Consider the following 21436-nt stretch of genomic DNA (forward strand, 5'->3'; position numbering starts at 1 on the left):
GGGGAAGATGAGGAAAGGGTAGAAGTGAGCTCTCTGTACTAGTTTTGCGACTTTTCTGAGTCTCAAGTTATTTCAAAATTTAAGTTAAAAAAAAAAATCTCTGAAGCCTTCCGAAAGCAACCCAGGCAGTCAGGATCTGAGAAGCCAAAATCATGAAGAGGACGACGACGCACCGAGAGAGCCATGCATTTACAGCTGCTTTTGCTCTTTGGAGAAAAATGTCTGCCTGACAACACAGGACGTAAAGGCTGAGCAGAAAGCATCAGCAAGAACTTGCAGAAGTCCCCTTGGACTGGGGAGGGGAAAACCAGAGTGCACTGTAACCAAGGAAACTGAGACAGAAGAGGCCAAAATCCCAGGAACATAAAGCAGTGACTATAACACGTTATGTGCCATTTCCTCTCGAGGCTTCTGATGATTCCTCAGCTGCGTACATGCGAGGCGAGATGCTAAGATACCAGTGTGAAGAGGCTGCTAGAAGGCCGAACATTGAGGTGGAGAGTTCTGCAGTATCCCAGTCACCAAGAGACAAAACTGGAGTACAGGACTCCCTTTCCCCTCATTGTTGTCGGAGTAAAACTAAATCCTCCCTGGAGGAAGATAACATCACCCAGATGTCAGTAAAATAATAATTTTTTAGAAAGCATCTGGTATACCAGGAGACTGAACAACAACAAAAAATTGAAACTAAATTTATTTACTTTTTTAAAAGTAAGCTCTATGCCCAACGTGGGATTTGAAGTAAACTCTAAGATTGAGTCACATGCTTTAGCAACTGAGCCAGCCAGGTGTCCCCAAACTAAATTAAAAAAAAAAAAAATCTAATATGTAATCCCAAATTGACATTAGAAATTATCTTCAAAATTGGGGCGCCTGGGTGGCTTAGTCAATTAAGCATCTATCTGCCTTGGTTCAGGTCATGGTTTCAGGGTCCCGGGTTGGAACCCCACACTGGGCTCTCTGCTCCACGGGGAAACTGCTTCTCCCTCTGTCTCTGGCCCTCCCCTCCGTTCATGCTCACTCACAAATAAATAAAATCTTTTTTTAAAAAGGAAATTATCTTCATGATAATTATGATTACCTATGTTCAAAAAAATAGAAGACAAAGTTAAATTCTACCAGAAAACATTCTAGAAGAGTAAAAATGGAAATGGGTAGAAGAAAAATGCAGTAATGGAAATTCAGAATTCAACAGCTAGATTTAATAACAATTAGACACTGAAAAGAGAGTATATGGACAGTGGAAGATAAAGCACTGGAAAGTAGGTTGAAACATAATGAGAAAGACGACTAAAAACACACGCACAAAAAAGACATTACAAACATAAAAGACGCAGTAGAAACACCTAACATAAGTGTATTTTACAGTTCCAGAAGGAGGGGACAGAGAAATTGAAAAGAAGCAATATTTGAAGAGATGATGGACAAGAATTGCTCAATATAGTCAAAAGACACCAAACCACAAATTAAAGCTCTTCTGTGAATCTCAAGCAGGATAAATATGAAGAAACACATACTTGGAACAAGTCTTTTGTTGAAGACTGAAGATGGAAAAACTTAAAGAAAAAAATACACCAAAAAAGCAACAAAAAGATTGTGAGCTGACAATGCTACAGAAATCACAGCACAGGGGCCCCTGGGTTGCTCAAGGGGTTTAGCCTTTGCCTTCTTCTCAGGTCATGATCTCAGGGTCCTGGGATCGAGCCCTGCATTGGGCTCTCTGCTCAGCGGGGAGCCTGCTCCCCCCCAACCCTGCCTACTTGTGATCTCTGTCAAATAAATCAATCTTAAAAAAAAAAAGAAAGAAATCACAGCACAGCTACAAGACAATAAAAATCACAACTTTTAATGCTGATAGAAATTATCTGCCAACCTAAAATTCCATTCTCAGTGAATACACCCTTCATAAAGGAAGGCAAAATTTTAAAAATATTCAGAGGAAAGAATTGGGAGAATTTTTCATTGACAGACACACACACCAAAAGAAGCACTAAAGGGAGTTCTTGAAATAAAAGAAAAACATCCCAGATGGAAATTGGGAAATACAGTAGGAAATGAAGAGAACCAGAAAGAGAAATCTAAATGAATACTGACAGCTTAAAACAGTATCTTGTGAGGTTTTAAATATATGTAAAATTTTGAAACATGAACACAATGGCACAGAAGTCACCACTAAAGAGGTAGCAATAAATTGTTAATGGGTCTTTTATTGCTTGGATGTTTTAAAGTACTAATTTAAGAAAGACTCCACCACATAAAAATGCAGGTTGTAATCTCTAGAGTTGCTCTTTAAATAATCATAAATATATAACAAGCAAAATGCTGGAGAAGAAAATGGAATAATAAAAATGATTCATTCAAAAGACAGTAAAAGAAGGAGAAGAAACAAGAATACGACAAATAAAAAATAATATAGCAGATTTAAATGCAAAAATATCTGTAATTACTTTAAGTGTGCATGAACTAGGGTGCCCGAGTGGCTCATTTGGTGAAGCGTCTGCCTTTGGCTCAGATCATGATCCTAGGGTCCCAGGATCAAGTCCCACAGTGGGAACCCTGTTCTTCAGGGAGTCTACCTCTCCCTCTGCCCCTCCTCCCACTTGTTCTCTCAATCTCTCTCTCAAATAAATAAATAAATAATCTTAAATAAATAATTACATACACGTACACACAGACATGGACTAAATATTTCAACCAAAGAATCAAAAGCATCAGCCAAGATTATAAAATATTAAACTATATTATTTTCTGCCTATAAGAGATGCACATTAAATATGATAGGATAGGAAAATAAACAGAAAAGAGACATTGGACAAACTTATTTCTACAACAAAAACTCTTGAGAAGCTAATACTAAGATGTAAAATATACTTGCAGAACAAAAACATTGGTAGAAGAAGGACATAAAGAATGACAAAAGGTCAATTCAAAATTAATAAACATCCTAAATTTGTATGCACTTCACAGCACAGCCTTAAAATGTATAAAGGAAAAATCTTATAAAACTAGAAATAAATAATTCCAAATATTTCAATTTTTCAATACAGCTCTCTCAGTAGGAAATAAAACAGACCAAAAAAATAAATAAATCAGTACAGTGACTTGACTTGAACAATCTAATTTACACATGGAGAACACTCCAGCAAACAGGACAGAACAACAATGGTTTTCAAGTAGACATGGATCATTTACTAAAACAGACCATGCCCTGAATCATGAGGCATGTCTCCAACAATTTCAATCAGAGCATGTTCTCTGACCACAGTGAGATTAATACAGAAATCAGTATCTGAAAAATTTTCCAAATTATTTGAATATTTGAAAATATATATCTAAATAACCTGAATCAAATATGCAGTTTCCAGAGAGATTAAGAAATACCTACAAGTGAGCAATACCAAATGCATAAATACATTTGAACTTGTGGGATGTAGCTAAAACTGTTCCTTAAAGGGAATTTTAGAGCTCGAAATCACCAGTTCTCAAACTCTCACCTTTCAGGATCGCTTTACTCTTCAGAATAATTTAGGACCCGTACCTCACACCATACATCAAAAACAATTCCTGGGGCACCTGGGTGACTCAGTCAGTTAAGCATCTGACTCTTGATCTCAACTCAGGTCTTGCTCTTAGGGTTGTGAGTTCAAGCCCCACATTGGGTTCATGTGGAACCCATTTAAAAGAATAAATAAAAATTCCTCATTGATCTTCAAATAAACACAAAATATAAAAGCTTAGAGAATCTACAAGATAACATTACCTTGAGAGAGGAGATAGCTCAACCAATTCCCCACCATTATTAAAAATTCCCCAACATGAAGAAAAAGACTGATATCTTGGGCCTCATTAAAAATAAGACTAAGAGAGTGAAAAATCAAGTTCTATATAGAGTAGAAAAAGATATTTTCTATACCCTCACCTGAGTGTATTGAAATTTACATTGAAATTCAAGTATCATTTCACATTGAAATTCAAATATCACTCAGATATTAAGAAGAATCCTTACAAGCCATTAAGAGGAAGGCAGCATACTAAGTATATTTTAGCACAGGCAAAAACTATATAGAGGCAGCTTCACAAACAGAGATATCCAAATGGGCAATAAACATACAAAATATTTTCATTTCATCATCATCATGGAAACATACATTAAACCACAATGAGATGAGATCTCATCACTATCACAGAGACTAAAATTATTGTATAACAACAATAATGCAACTTTCTCCAAGGGTTAATGGAGCAATGGAAACACTCATACACTTTTGGCAGGTTTTACATTGGTACTATGACTTGGGAAAACAGTCTGGCAGAATCCACAATAATTGAATATATAAAAAGCTATACTCTATGACTCATTCATTCCACTCCTAGGTAAAGACCCAGAAGAAATTCCATGTATGTAACCAAAATCCATATACAAGCAACATTACTCATATTAACCAAAAACTAAATGTCGATTAACAATAGAGTAAATAGATTACAGCTATTTCTATAACGCAATTCTATATCACAATTAAAAAGGAAGAAGTGCTCCTGTCCCATGTAGGAAATACACATGGGCAGATTTCAGATGAAACACTGAAGAAGTTCATCATGCTGTATGATTCTGATTATATAAAGTTCAAAAATAAAGAGGAACATCTGGTACTATTTTATTCACATAAAATTTGAATACAGGAAAAACTAATCCCTGGTGATCAAAATGTAGTAGTTACCTTGAATTTACGGTACAAGAGAGCTTTCTGGGATGCTAGATCTAGATCTGGCTACAGAAATCTAGAACTGACTATAGGAATGTGTTCTAGATTGGCTACAGGATCTAGAACTGGCTACAGCAGTGCGTCACTTTGTTATAATAGATGTTATAACGTTAAGACCCATCACTACTGAGCTATGTTTTAGTTCAAAGTGTTTAACCACCCCTCCCATAAACTCTGCATTCAATGTTTTCAGCATGTGCACACATCATATTTATCATGATTTATTTATCCCTAAGGAAGTTTAACAAACAGTGCTGGCCTGTTTCTTCCTCTTCCATCTGAATAGCAGAAGTAACATTCACGTCTGACTATCCACATCTGGCGGTCTCTGTGCAATAGAGTCAGACTAAACCATATAGAATTCCTAAAACAAAAAGCCCCAGGGGGCTATTACATGATGACTCTGTCCTCTGCACCCTAAATGCTACTTCAAGTTTAATTATTATAGCAGCAGAATAAAGAAATCAATTAATTTCACCAAGAGGTAGTCAGGAGATAATATACATAGAAAGGATCACAGACATCGAATCAAGATGGTGGACTGAATATACACATCTTCCCCTCCACTGTACCAAACACCTTTAAATAAACTTGTAAACACAACATATATATAGAGAGAAGCATATGACAGACACATAACAGGACTGAGAAGCAAAAAAGGTGACAGCAGCAGATCATAAATGGCAAGAAATTCCTAGAAGACAGAAACCAGATGGGATCAGAGAGCTAAGCAAACAGCAGGTCAATCCGTACATGATAGGAAACTGCTCCCAAGTTGTAAGTTCATGCATTAGTCTTCGCTTATCCACAGGGATACATTCTGAGACCCCCAGTGGATGCCTGAAACCGTGGAAAGTACCAAACCTCATATAGACTGTTTTTTCGTATATGAATATACCCATGATAAAATGTAATTTATAAAGTAGGCACAGTAAGATCAATAATAATAAAATAGAACTATTACAATACACTGTCATGAAAGTTATGTGACTGTGGTCTTCTGTCTCAAAATATCTTACTGTTCTACGCTCACCCTTCTTGTGATGACGTGAGATGACACAGTGCCAACATGAGGAGATGACATGAGGTGAAGGATGTAGGCACGGTGACGTAGCACTGAAGCTATTATTGACCTTCTGACAATATGACAGAAGGAGGACCATCTGCTCCAGGACCATGGCTGACCGCAGATAACTGAACTGACGGGTCACTAAAATCATGGAGAGCAAACCACGGGTAATCAAAACCCAGAAAGCGAAAGTGCAGATGGGGGGAGGGGTTACTGTACAGAGAAATTCCAAGTCTAAACAGAGTAAACATAAAAAGAATGGAGCAAGCCCCTAGGAAATCATCAGGAGATCTGCTAAAAGAACTGTACAGAAAGCAATAAGGATCAATGGGGCCCCTCCAGCCTCATCCCTGCGCCATCTTGGTTCGAATCCCCGTCCTACTGCTAACTAGAGTGGTAACTGCAGGCAAATTAGTGAAACTCTCTGCCTCCAACTCCTCATCAGTGAAGTATGGATCAAACAGCAACAGTAACTGCCTCATCAGGGTTAATGAATGGGAAACATTTAGAACAGCATCAGACACTGTTAAGTCAGTGTCTCATTAAACAGTAACCATTAATATTACCACTGGAAAACGGGAAGCTAGCGTGTTTGTCCTGCACCTACAATCTAGAGAGGGGACTGCTCTAATCAGTGGGCTCCAAAGTGGGTATGAGGGCCTGAGAGATGCAAGTGAAAGTCCCCCATTTCCAAAGTAAAAGCCTTCTTCCCAGCCTTCCTGCCTGGTGTCTTATGGCCTCACCTTGGTATAAAGCCCACTGGGCACCACACCCACCCAAAACTCAGTCCTTCCAGTAATAAAAGAAGACTGTTAGACAAATAGACAAAACCTAAGCCAACTACCTAAGTGTTTGACCTTGTCCTTCATTCTTACCAACTGATGGCCAGGAATCAGTTAAAGGAAAACTGGGAACATGAGGGAATATGTCAAAGTGGAAACTTTAAAATGACCCAAAGGAGGGGACACTGGGTGGCTCAGTCAGTTGGGTGGCTGCCTTCGACTCAGGTCATGATCTCGGGATCCTGGGATCGAGCCCCATGTCAGGCTCCCTGCTCAGCGGAGAGCCTGCTTCCTCTTCCTCTGCCTGCCACTTTGCCTACTTATGCTCCCCTACCTCTCGATCAAATAAAAAAATAAAAATCTTTAATAAATAAATTAAATGACCCAAAGGAAACAGAGGTGATGAAGGTGTACAGAGGAACTTCTAAGACTTCTCATTAACTCCCACAGATACATTGGAGAAGATACTATACGCAGAAAACAAGAAAAGGCTCCAATGAAAAAGGAGCAAATCAGAAAAGAGCAAAAACAAACAAAAAACTCAATAAAAAAGGGTGAACATAGGATAGATAAAGCTGAAGGTGAACTGCTTTGAATATGAAGCCAGAGTCAAGGAAATGTGTCCCAGAATCCGTACCAAAACCCAACAGGATATGGGAAGTAGAAAGAAGTTTGGCCCAACCCCATTTTGGCTAAGTGTGGCCAGGATCACCCACCTTCTGAGTACCCCACCCACTCTATCAGGAAGGCCTGTGTCCTCAGGCCAGGCATGACTTCGGGCTTCCTACAGGGGCTGATTCTGAACTGTGAACCCACCAGGGGGAGAGGGGTCCCAACTGGAGTAAATGTTCCCCGTATATGCAAAGACTGACTCCTCTCAGCAACACGCCTAGAAATTAGAGGCTATCGCTGAGGCTGACTCCGCTCAGCCTAGGCATGGAGCTAAGAGGACTCAGCCTCAGTGACAGCCTCTAACTTTTTAGTCTAGTAGAATCTCTTCTACTTACTTTCTCAGAAGTGGTATCTATCATTTGGCCAAGGAGACAGTTTGCACTCTACTGGGCAGAATTTCCTTCAAGTTGGTGACATAGGGGTAGAGGACTTCTCTAGTTTCTAGCACTGATGACAGTTTTGTATTTCTTTGGCCATTTTCAATTAGGGTTGTTGGATGAGATTGACATTTTTCCCCATAAATTTCATTATGTTTCTTTAAAAGTATGTCCACATGTATGCCCAATCCAACGATCATCAGTTGTAGGACTCCATGAGTCTAACCTTTTCAAAAGTTTGATTCTAGCCTGTATTCGTGGCGACTGATCTCTTTCAGAGCAAAATGTGGTTCTTTAGAATATTCGTTGTGGAAGGCCCTGCATGGTTAAGGCAGAGTCTTTGGGGAATGTAATTGATCACCAAGGTCACTCTCTTTCTGGGACTCTGTGCATGGGGTCCAGACCACAGACAGACCCACACGGGAAGCCAGGATTCCCCTGGGACTAGGGGAGGAAGTTTCTCTTTTCCTTTCTTCCTTTGTTTTGATTTGTTTTGTTATGGTCCCTTTTCACTGACCTAAGTAGGCAAAAACCTCACAAGGACAGTGTCAAACAGCCCTTGAAGGGAATTATAAAATCAAATCAAAGAATACATTTTGTACCACATGAAACAGTCTGGCTGGAAAAACATACTTCATCCTCCTCAAGCCATCCTGTGCTCGGAGGAAAATTCCTTCACCTTCGAAAGGAGGGAGGAAGCTGATGCTCAGAATCCTTTATTCCTAAGATTTACCAATAAAACCAGTCTAAATAGCAGTCTAAAGAGAGTTCTAGCACAAATGGTACATCTGTGTTGTTGTTGTTGTTGTTTTAATGAATAAGCGGGAACCCAAAGCTTTGAATTTTAAAACTGTATAACCAAGCCTTGATCAATGATAGTTCCTGTTTTTCATGTAGACGGTATTTTATAAAATTGAAAAAATGAGAAATACAAAATGTAAAACGTGATCAAGTCTTATTAAAATCTGACTTAACGAGAATTAAGAAGCCAAGTTCCCCCTACTTCCTGATACATTCACTCAACAGTCTGGGACGATTCTCTCCATCTTTTTCCTAAGTTTAGACACCCACACATGCGTGTGCACACACACACACACACACACACACACACACACAAGTGTACACGCACACACACAGGCATGGGCATGTTTCTGTTTATAAAAGTAACAAGCTACATGTGTTTCTCTGCATCCACTCCAAGTAGAGACCTTTGCATTCAGCCATTCAACAGATAAAAAAGTGGACTGCCCCCTGGGTACCAAGCTACATAGAACATTTGGATGTCAGTCTATTCCCTCCCCAATACTCGGAAGACAGCAAGTTACAGTATTTTCTGGCATTTACTGTTGCCGAGAAAAGTCTGAGGGAAGGAGCTTTTCTGACATTCATTTTTACTACTCTTCATCTTCAGGGAAAACATTAATTGCTCCTTTATAAAGTCAAGTGGCTTTTCCCTGTTGGTTTTTCTTGGTCTTCACGGAGCCCCCGAGTTGCAATACTGGGTCAACTAGTTTATGAATTTTGAAGAACCTATGGACAGAAGCAGAGGTCCAGAGTCCCGTGCCCTACACCGACACGAGGGAGAGAGAGAACAGAAGAGATACATTGTCCTGGGAAGTAAGGCAGCCCCAAACTCAGGGCAGATCAAGGGCCAGCAAACCCTGGGGCCCAAAGAGGGGCCTGTGGTATTATAGGGACCCTCCCCCAAGAGGATCTTCAAAAAGAGGGTTAGTGCCACCAACAGTTAAAAAATAAAAAAATAAGTGCATTCATTGTGGGGGACAAGCCAATACCAACCAGAGAGGCCCAGGAGCAGATGAGGCCCCAGTGAGGGCGTCAGCTCTGAGCACCCGTCAGGGACCAGCAAGAGCCACCTGCATCGTCAAAGAAGCCACCAGAAACTCCCCTGTCCCACTGTCCCCTCCTCCCACCACAGACGGAAGGCCAGCGGCTCTGGGAAGGAGCCTCAGGGAGGACAATCGGAGCGCACACCCTCCCAGATGGCCTTGGGCTGCCTGCCGCCCAGCCCTACCCCGTCTCCGAGCTCACTGGGCATCGGCCAGGCTGTGAAGACCCCTGGCGGAATCAAGATCGACAGGACTCACGCCCTTCCCATCCTCACACGGGACCTCGCACAATCTCCCCACGTTCCCCTCTGGTTCCCTTCCCCTCACTTCTCGGACCAGCTTCTTCAAGGGCCTCCGCACAGACCAGCCGCGTCTCCCCACTGCCCGTTCACATCCCACCCCCTAGGGTCAGCGCCACCCTGCCAGCTGCCCACTCGGGACAGCCTCCCCCACCTCGCTAGTGGTACCCGAGTGTCGCTCAAGGTGGCCACACGCCCAGACCAGCCAAAGGCTAACTAGGCCACCAGTGCCAGTGCCGTCCTCTGCTCCCACGACCACAACTGACTGGGTGACCCATGAGAGCCAGCGAGACCGAGCAGAAGCCCCTGGGGTGGGGGTTTCTGGGTAACTGCGGCATAAAGGTGATACACAATGATATGTCACGGGACAGAAAGCTGACGCTCTTCCTTCCTCCTACCTGGAATGTGACCCGTGACGTCTGCGGCTGCAGAAACCAGCAGAGACCAAGGAAACGGCAGAGACTTTCCCAAGCTGCTCAACAGCCCCAGCAGCCCCGCCCTGGGCTCCGCGCTTGGGGAACGAGAGAAATCCAGACCTGGACGTGCCACAGTGACTTGCAGCCACGCTCACTCCTAACTGACACAATTTATAGTCTGCTTCCAATTAAACTGTGCTCCTCGGGGACCTTTCAACTTCTAAATCCGCCAGAATAAAATCAATCTCAGCTCTGAGCTCACGTGGCCTCCTTCAGCATTCTGACGCTACTGACCATCCCTTGCTCGAAAGTAGCCCTTTTTGGGGCGCCGGGCGGCTCCGTCGGTTAAGCATCCGACTCCTGATTTCAACTCCGGTCATGATGTCCGGGTGGTGGGATCAGGCCCCCACGTCGGGCTCTGCACTCGTGTGGAGTCTGCTTGTCCCTCTCCCTCTGCTCCTCTCTCTCCCTCTCAAATAAATAAAACCTTAAAAAGGAAAAGACAAGTATCCCCTCCCGTGGCCTCCGTGGCCTCAGCATTCTCCCCTGACTCCCCAGACACTCCTTCCTGACCTTTGTGACCTCACTGTGTTCCAGCACGGTCACCATCTTGACCCTCTCTCTGGCCCTGCGTGATCTGTCCCCAGTGATTTAATCAATCCCCATGATGTATGCACCCACCTATACATGCTGCTGATGGGAATCTGTACCCTCCAGCCCAAACCGCTCTCCTAAACGTCAATTATTTTCACACCCCAGTTGCCTGCTGGACTCTGTCTCCGGGCTCCCCAAGGACACCCCAACCACACAATTTAAAAATGAATGATGGGCGCCTGGGTGGCTCAGTGGGTTAAGCCGCTGCCTTCGGCTCAGGTCATGATCTCAGGGTCCTGGGATCGAGTCCCGCATCGGGCTCTCTGCTCAGCAGGGAGCCTGTTTCCTCTCTCTCTCTCTCTCTGCCTGCCTCTCTGCCTACTTGTGATCTCTCTCTGTCAAATAAATAAATAAAATCTTAAAAAAATAAAATAAAATAAAAATAAAAATGAACGAACCCATCACTTCACTCGTCACATCTCCTCCTTGGCCTCTACTCCTTTCTCCATTGGTGGAGGAAGCACCACGCACCCAGTCGAGGAAGTCTGGAACCTGGAAGTTGTTGAAGACCTTATAGAAATCCTAAGGGACTCCCAGAAACCCAGACACATGCGTGTGTGTGTGTGTGTGTGCGCACACACATGCGTCTCATGTAAGTAAAAGTGAGTGGAGATGCCACCGGTCTGTCTTCCCCCTCGGTGGTCCCTCATGTATCCTCCCCCAGCCCCACCACATAACCAGCTGCCTGTTCCTGTCCCCCCTACATCCCAAACAACTCTCGAGTGCGTTTCTGTCCCTCCAGCCCCACGAGGGCACCCTCAGTCATGCCACCGCCATCTCACCCACAAACTGCTCTAACAGCCCCCCTGAATGGGCTCTGATTCCTCCTCTGAGATATTCAAAACACCAACCACAAAGTGTCACCCCCCCCAGGCTGTTGCCTTTAGCAGAAAGCCCATACTCCCACACCAGAGCGCCGTGCCCACCACGACCTGGCTGCCGTCTAGCTCTCTCTGGCCTCATTCACTGCCAAACCCATGCGCACCCCCCACACTCCTCTACTCCTGAACTCTGAGTCACACAGGAGCACTTTGTTCTTTCCTGCCTGCAAGGAAGATTCGTCCCAGCTGCCCTCCGAGGCACAGCTCAAGGGTCACGGCGCGCTCAGCCTGCCTCCTGAGGAACAAGGAAAGTAAAGGGATCCCATACAAATCTGGTTCTGTTGTTCCTTTTCCTGCGCTGCTGTTGCTAGGACCTGCCCCTCTGCCTTGTACGTACTTGACAGAACACGGAAGGCAAGGTCCTTCTTGCAAAGGTCAAGGAGGAGCTTTGGAATCTTCTAACACAACAACAGGTGCTATCTGAGGAGTGACCAGGCAGACTCATCAGGAACAACACTGTTCCAAGACCACCCACTCCCCGAGACCCTGGCTTCAGGGTATGAGGGATCATGGACAACAGCCAAACACTCGTCTCTGTTCCTGGATGTCTGAGCAGCCGCGTGCACCAGGCACCCCAATCCTCAGTAAAAACCCCAGGCCCCAAGCAGAGCTGAGACTCGCTCTTCTGGTCTTTCTGAGCCTCCCAGAGGCTCTGTCTCGATCCGCGCTCTCCCGACGGCTTCGGTCAACTCTGTTCTCACGTCCTCTCTACTCGTTTGATTTCTATCCTGTGCGAAGCCAACAACCCTCTTGGCTGGTCCTCGGACCCAGCAGGCCTGTGGCTCTGAGACCCAGCTGGGGGCTGGGGGAACCCCCTCCTGTGGGGAAGTGCTCCCACAGCCCTCATCACCCTGCACTGAAGACTGTGACGTGTCAGCCCTCTGCGGTGGCCCAGAAGCAGCGCTGGGCCTGTCCTACTCCTTGTGGGATCGCCAGCACCCGAAGGGGGCATACCGAACAGAGGGCCCCTGACCACAGACTGCTCCCCAAAAACATACTGAAGGGCACATTAAGGATCTCATTTGAATTTCTACGAGTGACACTTTTCTCCAGTAAAAGTCCCGGAGAACTGGGCCCTGAATGATAGCAAGGAAATAACCATAATGCCTCAAAACCATGGTCTCCCGGCCCAAAGACCTTCGAAAGAAAGCATCTCATCACCCAGTTGCTAGATGATAAGAAAAGAAAATCCTGACTCTCAACTGAAGGAAAGCAAACCTGTCGCTTCAGTATCCTCCGGGGGGGGGGGGGGGGGGGGGGGGGGACAAGGAAAAAAAAACACGAAAATGGTAACTTGCGATTTTATCTGGATCTCTGTAAACGAGTTATATGGGATTTTTTTTTTTTTTAAACTCCTCCTCTAAAAATAAAACAGCTGAACAGAAAGTCACAGGTGGGAAGCATGATGAATGTACATGATTTCTCTCGGGAAACGGGAAGATACATCGCTCACAGCAAAACAACAAAGAACACAGAACTTAGATTTTCTCTTTTTTTGTTGTTGTTTTTAAGAAAACAGTCAATGGGTGAGCAAGTTCTGTGTGTTGAAGCTTTGGGGGGAAAAGGCTGATTCAGGCCCCTGCAAATAAAAACTTCTGGGGCCCCAGAGGCCCCTGCAGGCCCCCTAATGGTTCCTGTGATCCACCCCAGCTCTCACCACCCCAACCCCACACGCCTCCAGGACCCTAAGAGGAGCCACACTTCAGTAAATCACCCCAACAGGCCGAGAAGTCGTCTGTGTAGTACAATTGCTTTCTGTGGCCTTGGCCACGCCCTCGGGCCTTTGCTGTTGGGTTAAATTTAACACCGGTCAGCACCAACCAGGACCCTCACAGCTAGAAGGTTCTGGTATCTCTGGGGGTCTCTGCTGCTTTCAGCAGCGCAGGGCTCCCGCGCATCAGGGAGGAGAATCCTCTCCAACTTCACATTCCGTGGTTTCTGGAGGCTTGAGGCCAATGAGACATGAGAAGAGGAATGGCCGAAACAAAACAAAATAAAGTTACAAGTACTTGAGGCCACACCAGATGCCTAAACCAAGGTTGGGTCTGCGTGTAGAGAGGAAGACCAGGACATTTACGGGATTTCCTAAAAGCTCCCCAAACGCAGAATGTCAGCTCGGTCATAACTCCAGAATTCAGGTTAGAAAACTCAGTGCTGCTGGGAATGGCTCCAGATCCGCCCCCATCACGGGGCAGCCCCGCGGAAGAACGGGCTCAGGCAAATGCCTGGGGTACGCCGTTCAGGAACCCTCTTCCCGGCTCTGCCCCAGATGCTCCCCTCTTCCCCTGGGCGCCCACCCCCACCTCCCTGCAAAGCCTCCCTCCCAGCCCTGCCCTTCCACACTCTTCCAAGGACAGGCACCTGAAAATACTCGTGGGTTTCCACCACGTCATGTTTCAGCTCAAGGCTAAAAGGCTAAAAAAAAAATCAAGTGAGCCGCCACTGATGGGGTTGCAAAGGCGCCGTAACAACAACAACAAAAAAGATGCAGGGCCGGTCTATTCTGAGATGCTGATAAGAGAAAAGAGGTCAACATCAGACAACTGCCCTTCCTCTCTGGGTTGTGCTCCTGAAAACCTGTGTGTAAATGTGGTTTTCGTCATTCCAAACACATTGTACATTCACTTCAGAAGCTGATTTAAAGGTGTCAGTGAAGAGTCCTTCGCCAAAATGAAAGCCTGTTCACGACACAGACATCACCCCTGTATCTCGCCGTGTAACTTCATACATGGGTCTATCAGCTCTTCTCAAAATGCGAAACATCTCTGATTTATGGGAAAAGGGAGTTAAGCTTTAAAAAAACAAAACAAACAACAAAAAAAGACAAAAATAAAATAAAAAAAAATAATAATAAAAAAAAACAGTTTTCCCAGTCATCTTCCTGTGGCCACGCTGGTTTGCTTGGATACCCCAACTCAGAAAGAGACCCTGATTCTGTGATCCCCAAGCAGACTGGAGCTGGCACAAATATCCTGCCTCTCCTTGGCCAAACGGAGATTGACTTAGAAAGTTTAAAAATTTTGCTTTCTTTAAAAAAAAAAAAAAAAAAACCGTAATGACAAAGCAAGAGAGGAAAATCTGTGACTCAAACTCAATTCTAGAGGCAAATTAGGGTGGTCAGACTCGTGGGAGCACAGAGCACGAGCGATGCTACCCCCGCCCCCCACACACACACCTGTACCCACCCCACCCCCCACTCCAGTCATGCAGGGAGGGGACATGCTGTGGGGTGTACTGGCAGCACCGCGCTTGTGGCAGATGTGGTTTGAGGGAGACCGTCCCTACAGCAACACTTCGGGGTTTGAGCTTTCAACTTACAGCATGGTTGTGGCAGGTGCTTTCTGTGACCATTCGAGTAAGTAACAGCCAAGATGAAAGGTTCGAGAAGAGCTTTCTGTTAGGATGGCCCCTCTTGCCTCTACAAGCTCCTACGGGCTCTGGTTTCAGCTTTTCCCTCATCTCTTCTCACTCTCCTGGAAAATTCCGGACACTCTCAAAGCTTCACTTCCCATCAAGCACTCAACGTCTTCTCTCTAGCCCCGAATCAGTCTCCTGAGCTCCAGATGCACACACCCAGCTGCCCCCGGAGGTCGAGCCCGACATGCCCCGTACCTGTCCTTCCCTTGACGCCTTTCCCAGACGGCACCCGCTACCCAGGTGATCGGCAGAGGGGCGCGAACAAGACCTCACATGTTAGGACTCCTAGCTGTGGCCTCAAAAGCGCACAAAAATCTCAAACCAGTTCCACTTGCCTTTGAAAATAATCAGACCCAAGCCCTGCTCCCACCCTAGCCTCCACTGGCCGCGGCAAGGACCCAGCCCCTGCCGGGAGCCACGACTTCATGTGGACAGACCAGAGAGCCCGGCCATCACCCCAAAAGGACCCACAGGCCACGGTGCCTGGATCTCGCAATGAGATGGGCATTACGGTCTTCACGTTGCTGTCGGATGTCCCCGTCTGAACAGTCGTCTGCTCGGAGTCTGTAGGGCTGTCTGCCTGTAGACGGGATGGGCTCCTGCAGCGCCCTGCCAGCCCCAGGAGAAGCTCCGGCTCCCGCTCTTGGCACCCAGAGTGCAGGCACCTGGCATCCCAGCTCCAACCGCCCCTGCGGGTGATCATGACCCACGGGTGCTTCTCCTCTGACCACGCAGCTTTGTACCAGCACCTCTTCCCTCTGTCCCCATCCCCTCTGCCCCCTGGGAAACAGCTGCTCCCACTAGTCACCACTCTCAGGATTATGCCAGCTCCATGCTGGTTCCTCCAGACTTGAACCCCTGCAGAATCAGAAATCCCTCTCACCGGGAATGTCTGGCGTGGTTTCTGGGTCCCATCTGCACCGTGAGTTATGATACATAGTCCCTTTGCCCTATAGTGTGTTTAATTCTGTGACAGATTCTGTGTTTTGCTCACAAAATAGCACTTTCCATGGCACAAACCTGGCAAGTTGGCTACCATACACTCTGCCAGCGAGGCTGACTTTCAGACTGGAAAGGAAAGAACGAGTATCAGTAACAAGAAACTAAAACCTCACAAAGAGGCCAGCCGGACAGGCAGAGAACTCCGGGCCCACAGTCCGTCAACTCAACTTTCAGATGCTAAAGGCAGCTTCATACTGAATACTGAACAAGCCAATTTTAAATGTCTGCTTTTGCTCTGTGTGGACAATAATGCATTTTAGGATCTGATGAAGAAGGTGATGCCTCCCACCATCCACAGAGTCCCGTCAGCCCTTCCTCCAGAGGGTCCAGCAGCGCCCATCAGCCCTCCCACCTCTGCGGCAGGAACCCCAGTGCCCGACCCCCTGGCACCTGACCCTGGGAAGACAGCGTCAGCCACTTTCCCAGCCCCTGGTGCAGGGATAACTGTACCAGTGTGGAAAATGAAGCCGCTTTCTCCTCGGGACACACAATTTTGTAACAGGTGGGCTCCACTGTCATGAGATCTCCCCCTGGGTCTCTCATGTTTCTGGGAGTCTTGCAACCAGAGGTTCTACTCTCTTATTCAAGGCTATCTTTTCAACGGTGTTCAGATGACGACCAGTCCCAGAAGGTACAGTGTCTCTCTCCGGGGAAACAGATGGGTTTATTGACTGTCCAGGATCATGAAGACAATGTCTACCTCTGGAGCAAAGGTTGGGCAGGCTTACTGCCCATTATAAAACATTCAGGTTCCCTAGGCTCAGGTTCCTCCCCTATAACCGATGTAGTACACGTACAGGAGTCTGCTGGCCCTCTTAATGTCTGCCCTGTGGGACTCAGGACTTGGGGCACCGGCCCCAGAAAATACTGAAACTATCACACCTGCTATCGCCAAGAGAAATATAGTCATCTGTCTCTGACCCAGTGGCTTGTGTCTTCTGCCAGCATTCATGAACCCGAGCTGGCTAACTCATTAGCGTGCAAGCAGTGTAAAATTTCAGACTCTCTGTAGCTCCTAACGTGCATTACTAAGTGTGAAAACAAACTATTAAGCCTTAGAAGACCAAATACATAGCTTCGTAATCTAGAATAGGGAAAGACGTCTCAAACAGAATACAGAAAAGCACTAACCACTGAGGGGGAAGAAAAATAAAAAACTCGGCTACATTAAAACCAAAAACCTCCATTCATCAACAGACATGATTAAGAGTTTGAATATGTCTGCAGTAATAACACAATCGATACACAACTGACAAAAGCTTAGATCCGGAATGAACATATATCCTTTGGATTAAAAAAAAAAGAAAGAAAAAGAAAAAGAAAATCCAATAGAAAAATGGGCAAAATATTTGAGCAGACCCTTCACAAAAAAGGAAATCCAAATGGCTAAGACACACATGTACAGGTGTTCAACTTCATTCAAAGCAGGGGAGATACAAAGTAGAATGAAAACCACCACGGGAAACCATCCTGGAGAAAGGCGGCATCATCTAGTAAAGTACACGGTCTGACCTAGCAATTCCACCCCTTAGGTATAGCCTCTAGAAGACATGTCTGAGAATGTTCACAGCAGCATACGTTGTGACAGCCAAACACCGAAAACCGCCCAGAAATCTACCAAGAGGAGAAGGGATGAACGAACTATGGGAGAGTTTGTGCCAGATGAAATCAAATGGGGCTGCTTATGCCAAGAGGTTTCAAAATCTGGCTGGGACGTATTAAGGGGATGGCCTTGTGCACGTCCTTACTGGGGGAACCATTAACTCCTGACCTGGGAAAACAGCAAATATCCCAAGGACTTAGCCAGAACACCGGCCACTTCCTTCAGTGAGAGACTCTGCTTAGCCATAGCCCTAGCAGTCAACTTTCCTCCGTCAAAACTATTTTGCTGCCGGAGCAAATCAAAAATTGTTTGTAAACAACATACAAACATTCTCTTTTTGCTTTAAAAACCCCTGACCTTTGCTCCAAGGAGGGACGCTCTTTGGGTTGCTACCCCAAACTGCAATTCTTTGATTCCAAACACGCGCTCTGGCTTAATTACTGCATCCTAACAACTGTAGGTTCACGTGGCATATGACTGTATTCTGTAGGACAATTAAAAATGAAGGGAGTGCATCGACCCAGAACAACACGGATGGCTCTTAAAAAATAAATATCGGGTGAAAAGAAGTTAAACACAAAAGAAAATACACAACATGACTTGGTCTTCATTAAGTTCCAAAACAGGTAAAGTAATCTACAGTATTTAGGGTTGCCTACTTTAGTAGTTCCACTATAAATAAGTAAGTGACTGCTGCCATGGATAGGATCGTAGTTACTTTTAGGGGAAAGAGGAGGATTAACTAGAAAGAGAACATGCTTTCCGGGGTGCTAGCAATGTTCTGTTTCTTGGCTCTGACGGAGGCACACTACTGTTCATTTATAATAATCCAACAGTCCGTACACTTACGTTTCATGCCTTAAAGAAAGCAGCATAGGAAAAAAAAGAAAACAAAAACAAAAACCAGAAACAAGAAACAATACCCAGGTCATGAAACGGACACTGCCAGGAATGGAGAGGGCTCCCACACACCCCTGTACAACACCACCTCCTCCCTCCCCGCAGACGGCCACGACCTTGCCTTTACCCACAGAGCGCACACGAGTAAATGCTACGGTTCACCTGCATCTGTTTTGATTTTTACACAAACGAGAATCCGTGAACATCTGCATTCGGGTCTGAAAACGGGGGACACATCAATCAATTACTGCGATGGACAGGCTTCTTTCAACATAACGATGTCTTCTTAGAGAATAGAGTTCAGCTGAAACAAAGACTAACGGGCTACAACTTCATAAATGTGCGAGAAGCCGTGTGGAGAACATCCAATTTCGATTGAGCAAAGCAACGTTCGCCGTGACATTAACCCGGGGCTGTTAATTTGCGTTCTACCGGGTGGGCAGTTTTATTTGCATTGAACTTGAAATAACTTTGGATCTTACAGTTGCCCCAAAGCTACAAGCATAAGTAAACACTTAACTTTTATGTTTATGTGTATTTGAGTAATAATATTAGTGCTCAAACTAAGTTAAACTCAACACAAGGAGTCCCTTATTTAAAAAAAGGGGTCACTTGAGTCAGCGTTCACTCTTTCCCCTTTCACTCCTCCCACCGTCGGGGGCCACAGCCTGCTCCCTAAAACCAGGCCCTCCCAAGGCAAACAATCACCCGTGACACCTCTGCGCATGATGTCAGGCGCTCTGCCTGTTGGCTCTGGAACTCATTCCTGGTCCATCTGTCACACAGGTGATCAAAGCTGGGGACTAAATTAAGGCCCGGGGAGCCAGAGGAGTGTGAACATCGTTTATTTGGGCCTGCTGACAAGGCTTTGAAACACTGATGACGATCCAGAGCTCAGACTCTGGCCTCCCTAAGGCTTAATTATGATCTCAGGGAGAGAAGCCCCCACCCAGTGTATGTGTCACCTGTAAAACAGAACCCAAAACTTCGCAGCTTCAACAACACAAAGGCAGTCCCTTGCAGACCTGAGGGTCAGAAGTCTAAATGCATCTCCCTGGGCCCACGTCAAGGCATGAGCAGGGCTGGTTTCCTCCAGGGCCCCTGGGCAACAAGACGCCTCCCCGCCTTTCCTAGCCTCCAGGGGCCACCGCATCCCTTGACTCCGGGCCCCTAAGTCACATGACCTGGGCCTCTGCCTTCCAACTTCATATTACCTCCTCCTCCGTCTTGCCAGCGTTTCCTCAGGACCCTGTGACTCCATCAGACCCAACCAGATAATGCAGGATGATCATCCCGTCTCAAGATGCTGACCTAATTAAAAATGATGAACGGAATTTGATCACAGCTGCAAAATACAGTAACACTCGCAGGTTCCGGGGATGAGGACAGGGACATTTTAGGGGGTCACACCCAGGGAGCGGAAGTCGGACCTATGACAGGGTCCAAAGAGGCCCCACCAACTCTTGCCCTAAATGCAGTGTCTCTGGGAGAATGGACCCTAAACCCTGCGGTCCAAGAGATGGATGTGGCCTTTGTTCCTGCACAGAGCTCCAACAACCTCTGGACGGTCTTGAGTGGCATTGTCTTCTGTCATTCCTTCATGAGGACCCCCTTGGGAGCACCACAAAGCTTATGCCTCGGAGATTCCAGGAGGACAGCACACTTCGAGGGCGCGGAAGCCCCACGCCCCATCCCCATGCCCCATCTGGCTGTTCTCGAGTTCCGTCCTTTCATAATAAACCGGGGAGCTCATAAATACACCATTTCTCTGAGCTCTGGTAGATGAATCAGCTGGGAACAACCCCGACTGGCAGCAGGAGTCAGAAGCAGGAGGGAGGGGGCGGTCTTGGGGGACGGGGCCCTGAACCGGCGGAACGGGGTACCCGACGCTGGCTCCAGGCCGACGGTGTGAGGACCAAGTTGACTGCTTGGTGATGGTGGAAAAACCATCCTTAACACAATGTGCTACCACAGATTAAAACACACACATACACACACGCAACCATTTTTGCAATTGTCTCATTCTTTATAACTGGAAAAAGTTAAAAGAATTTGCTTTTGCTTTTTTTAAAATAATTTTTTGAAACAAATGTCTGGCTTACAGAGGTGTTGCCAGAATTTTACAAGGAACCCCCAGTCCCACAGAGCTCTCCAACGTCCTCCGCCAATTCCTAAATGTCGCTTCACCGACTTTGTCCCCCGCCCCGCCGGTCTCTCTCCCGCCCTCTCCCCCCTCAGCCGCGGTGAGCGCACAGGCAGATCCGACCCCCCCACTTTACCCCTGAACATTTCATTGTGTATTTCCAATGCACCTGAGCTTTGCAAGGTGTCTCGTGGGCTGAAATGACAGTGGGAAAAGTTTTCCAAGGGCTATCCTTCTTTAGGTCCCAATATTCAAAGAAGTTGAGCCACTGTTCTGGAAAGTGGAGGGTGTCACAGCTCACCGTATCCCAGAAAAGTTATTTTTCACGTTATTTTATCCCAAACCCTGGGCACTGTGACTTTTGCCCTTAAGCCTCTTACAGGCAGGCACCCTTACTTAGCCCGTCATCTCCACCCATGGTAAGGAGGCTCGGCAGAGCTGCCTGTGAGCAGCACGAAAGGAAGAACATGTGGGAAATAACTCTGGTCTGGGCTGTTTCTCACGGTCTTTTCTATAGGGGACATTCAGTAAACGGAGACTCCCTCCAGGAGGACGGCTCCGCCACCGTACCTCTCAGTGCTCCAAATTTCGTGTCTGTCCCGTAATCATCC

The 21436-nt window shown here is 46.1% G+C and overlaps 1 protein-coding gene across 6 annotated transcripts in view; it reads right to left on the reverse strand.

Annotated features, from left to right (window-relative positions):
- SH3GL3 (SH3 domain containing GRB2 like 3, endophilin A3) overlaps window positions 1–21436 on the reverse strand; it is a 131492-nt gene that overhangs the window by 58923 nt on the left and 51133 nt on the right. For 2 of the 6 annotated variants that reach the window (XM_004763659.3, XM_004763657.3), the window contains exon 2: window positions 19897–19993. The exons of the other annotated variants lie outside the window; for them this stretch is intronic. The gene's annotated coding sequence lies outside the window, so the exon portion shown is untranslated. The remainder of the gene's footprint in view (window positions 1–19896; window positions 19994–21436) is intronic. 6 annotated transcript variants of the gene reach the window in all.

This window comes from Mustela putorius, unplaced genomic scaffold, assembly GCF_011764305.1.
Source record: "Mustela putorius furo isolate JIRA1106 unplaced genomic scaffold, ASM1176430v1.1 tig00003875_pilon_pilon_pilon, whole genome shotgun sequence".
Taxonomy (NCBI): Eukaryota; Metazoa; Chordata; class Mammalia; order Carnivora; family Mustelidae; genus Mustela; species Mustela putorius.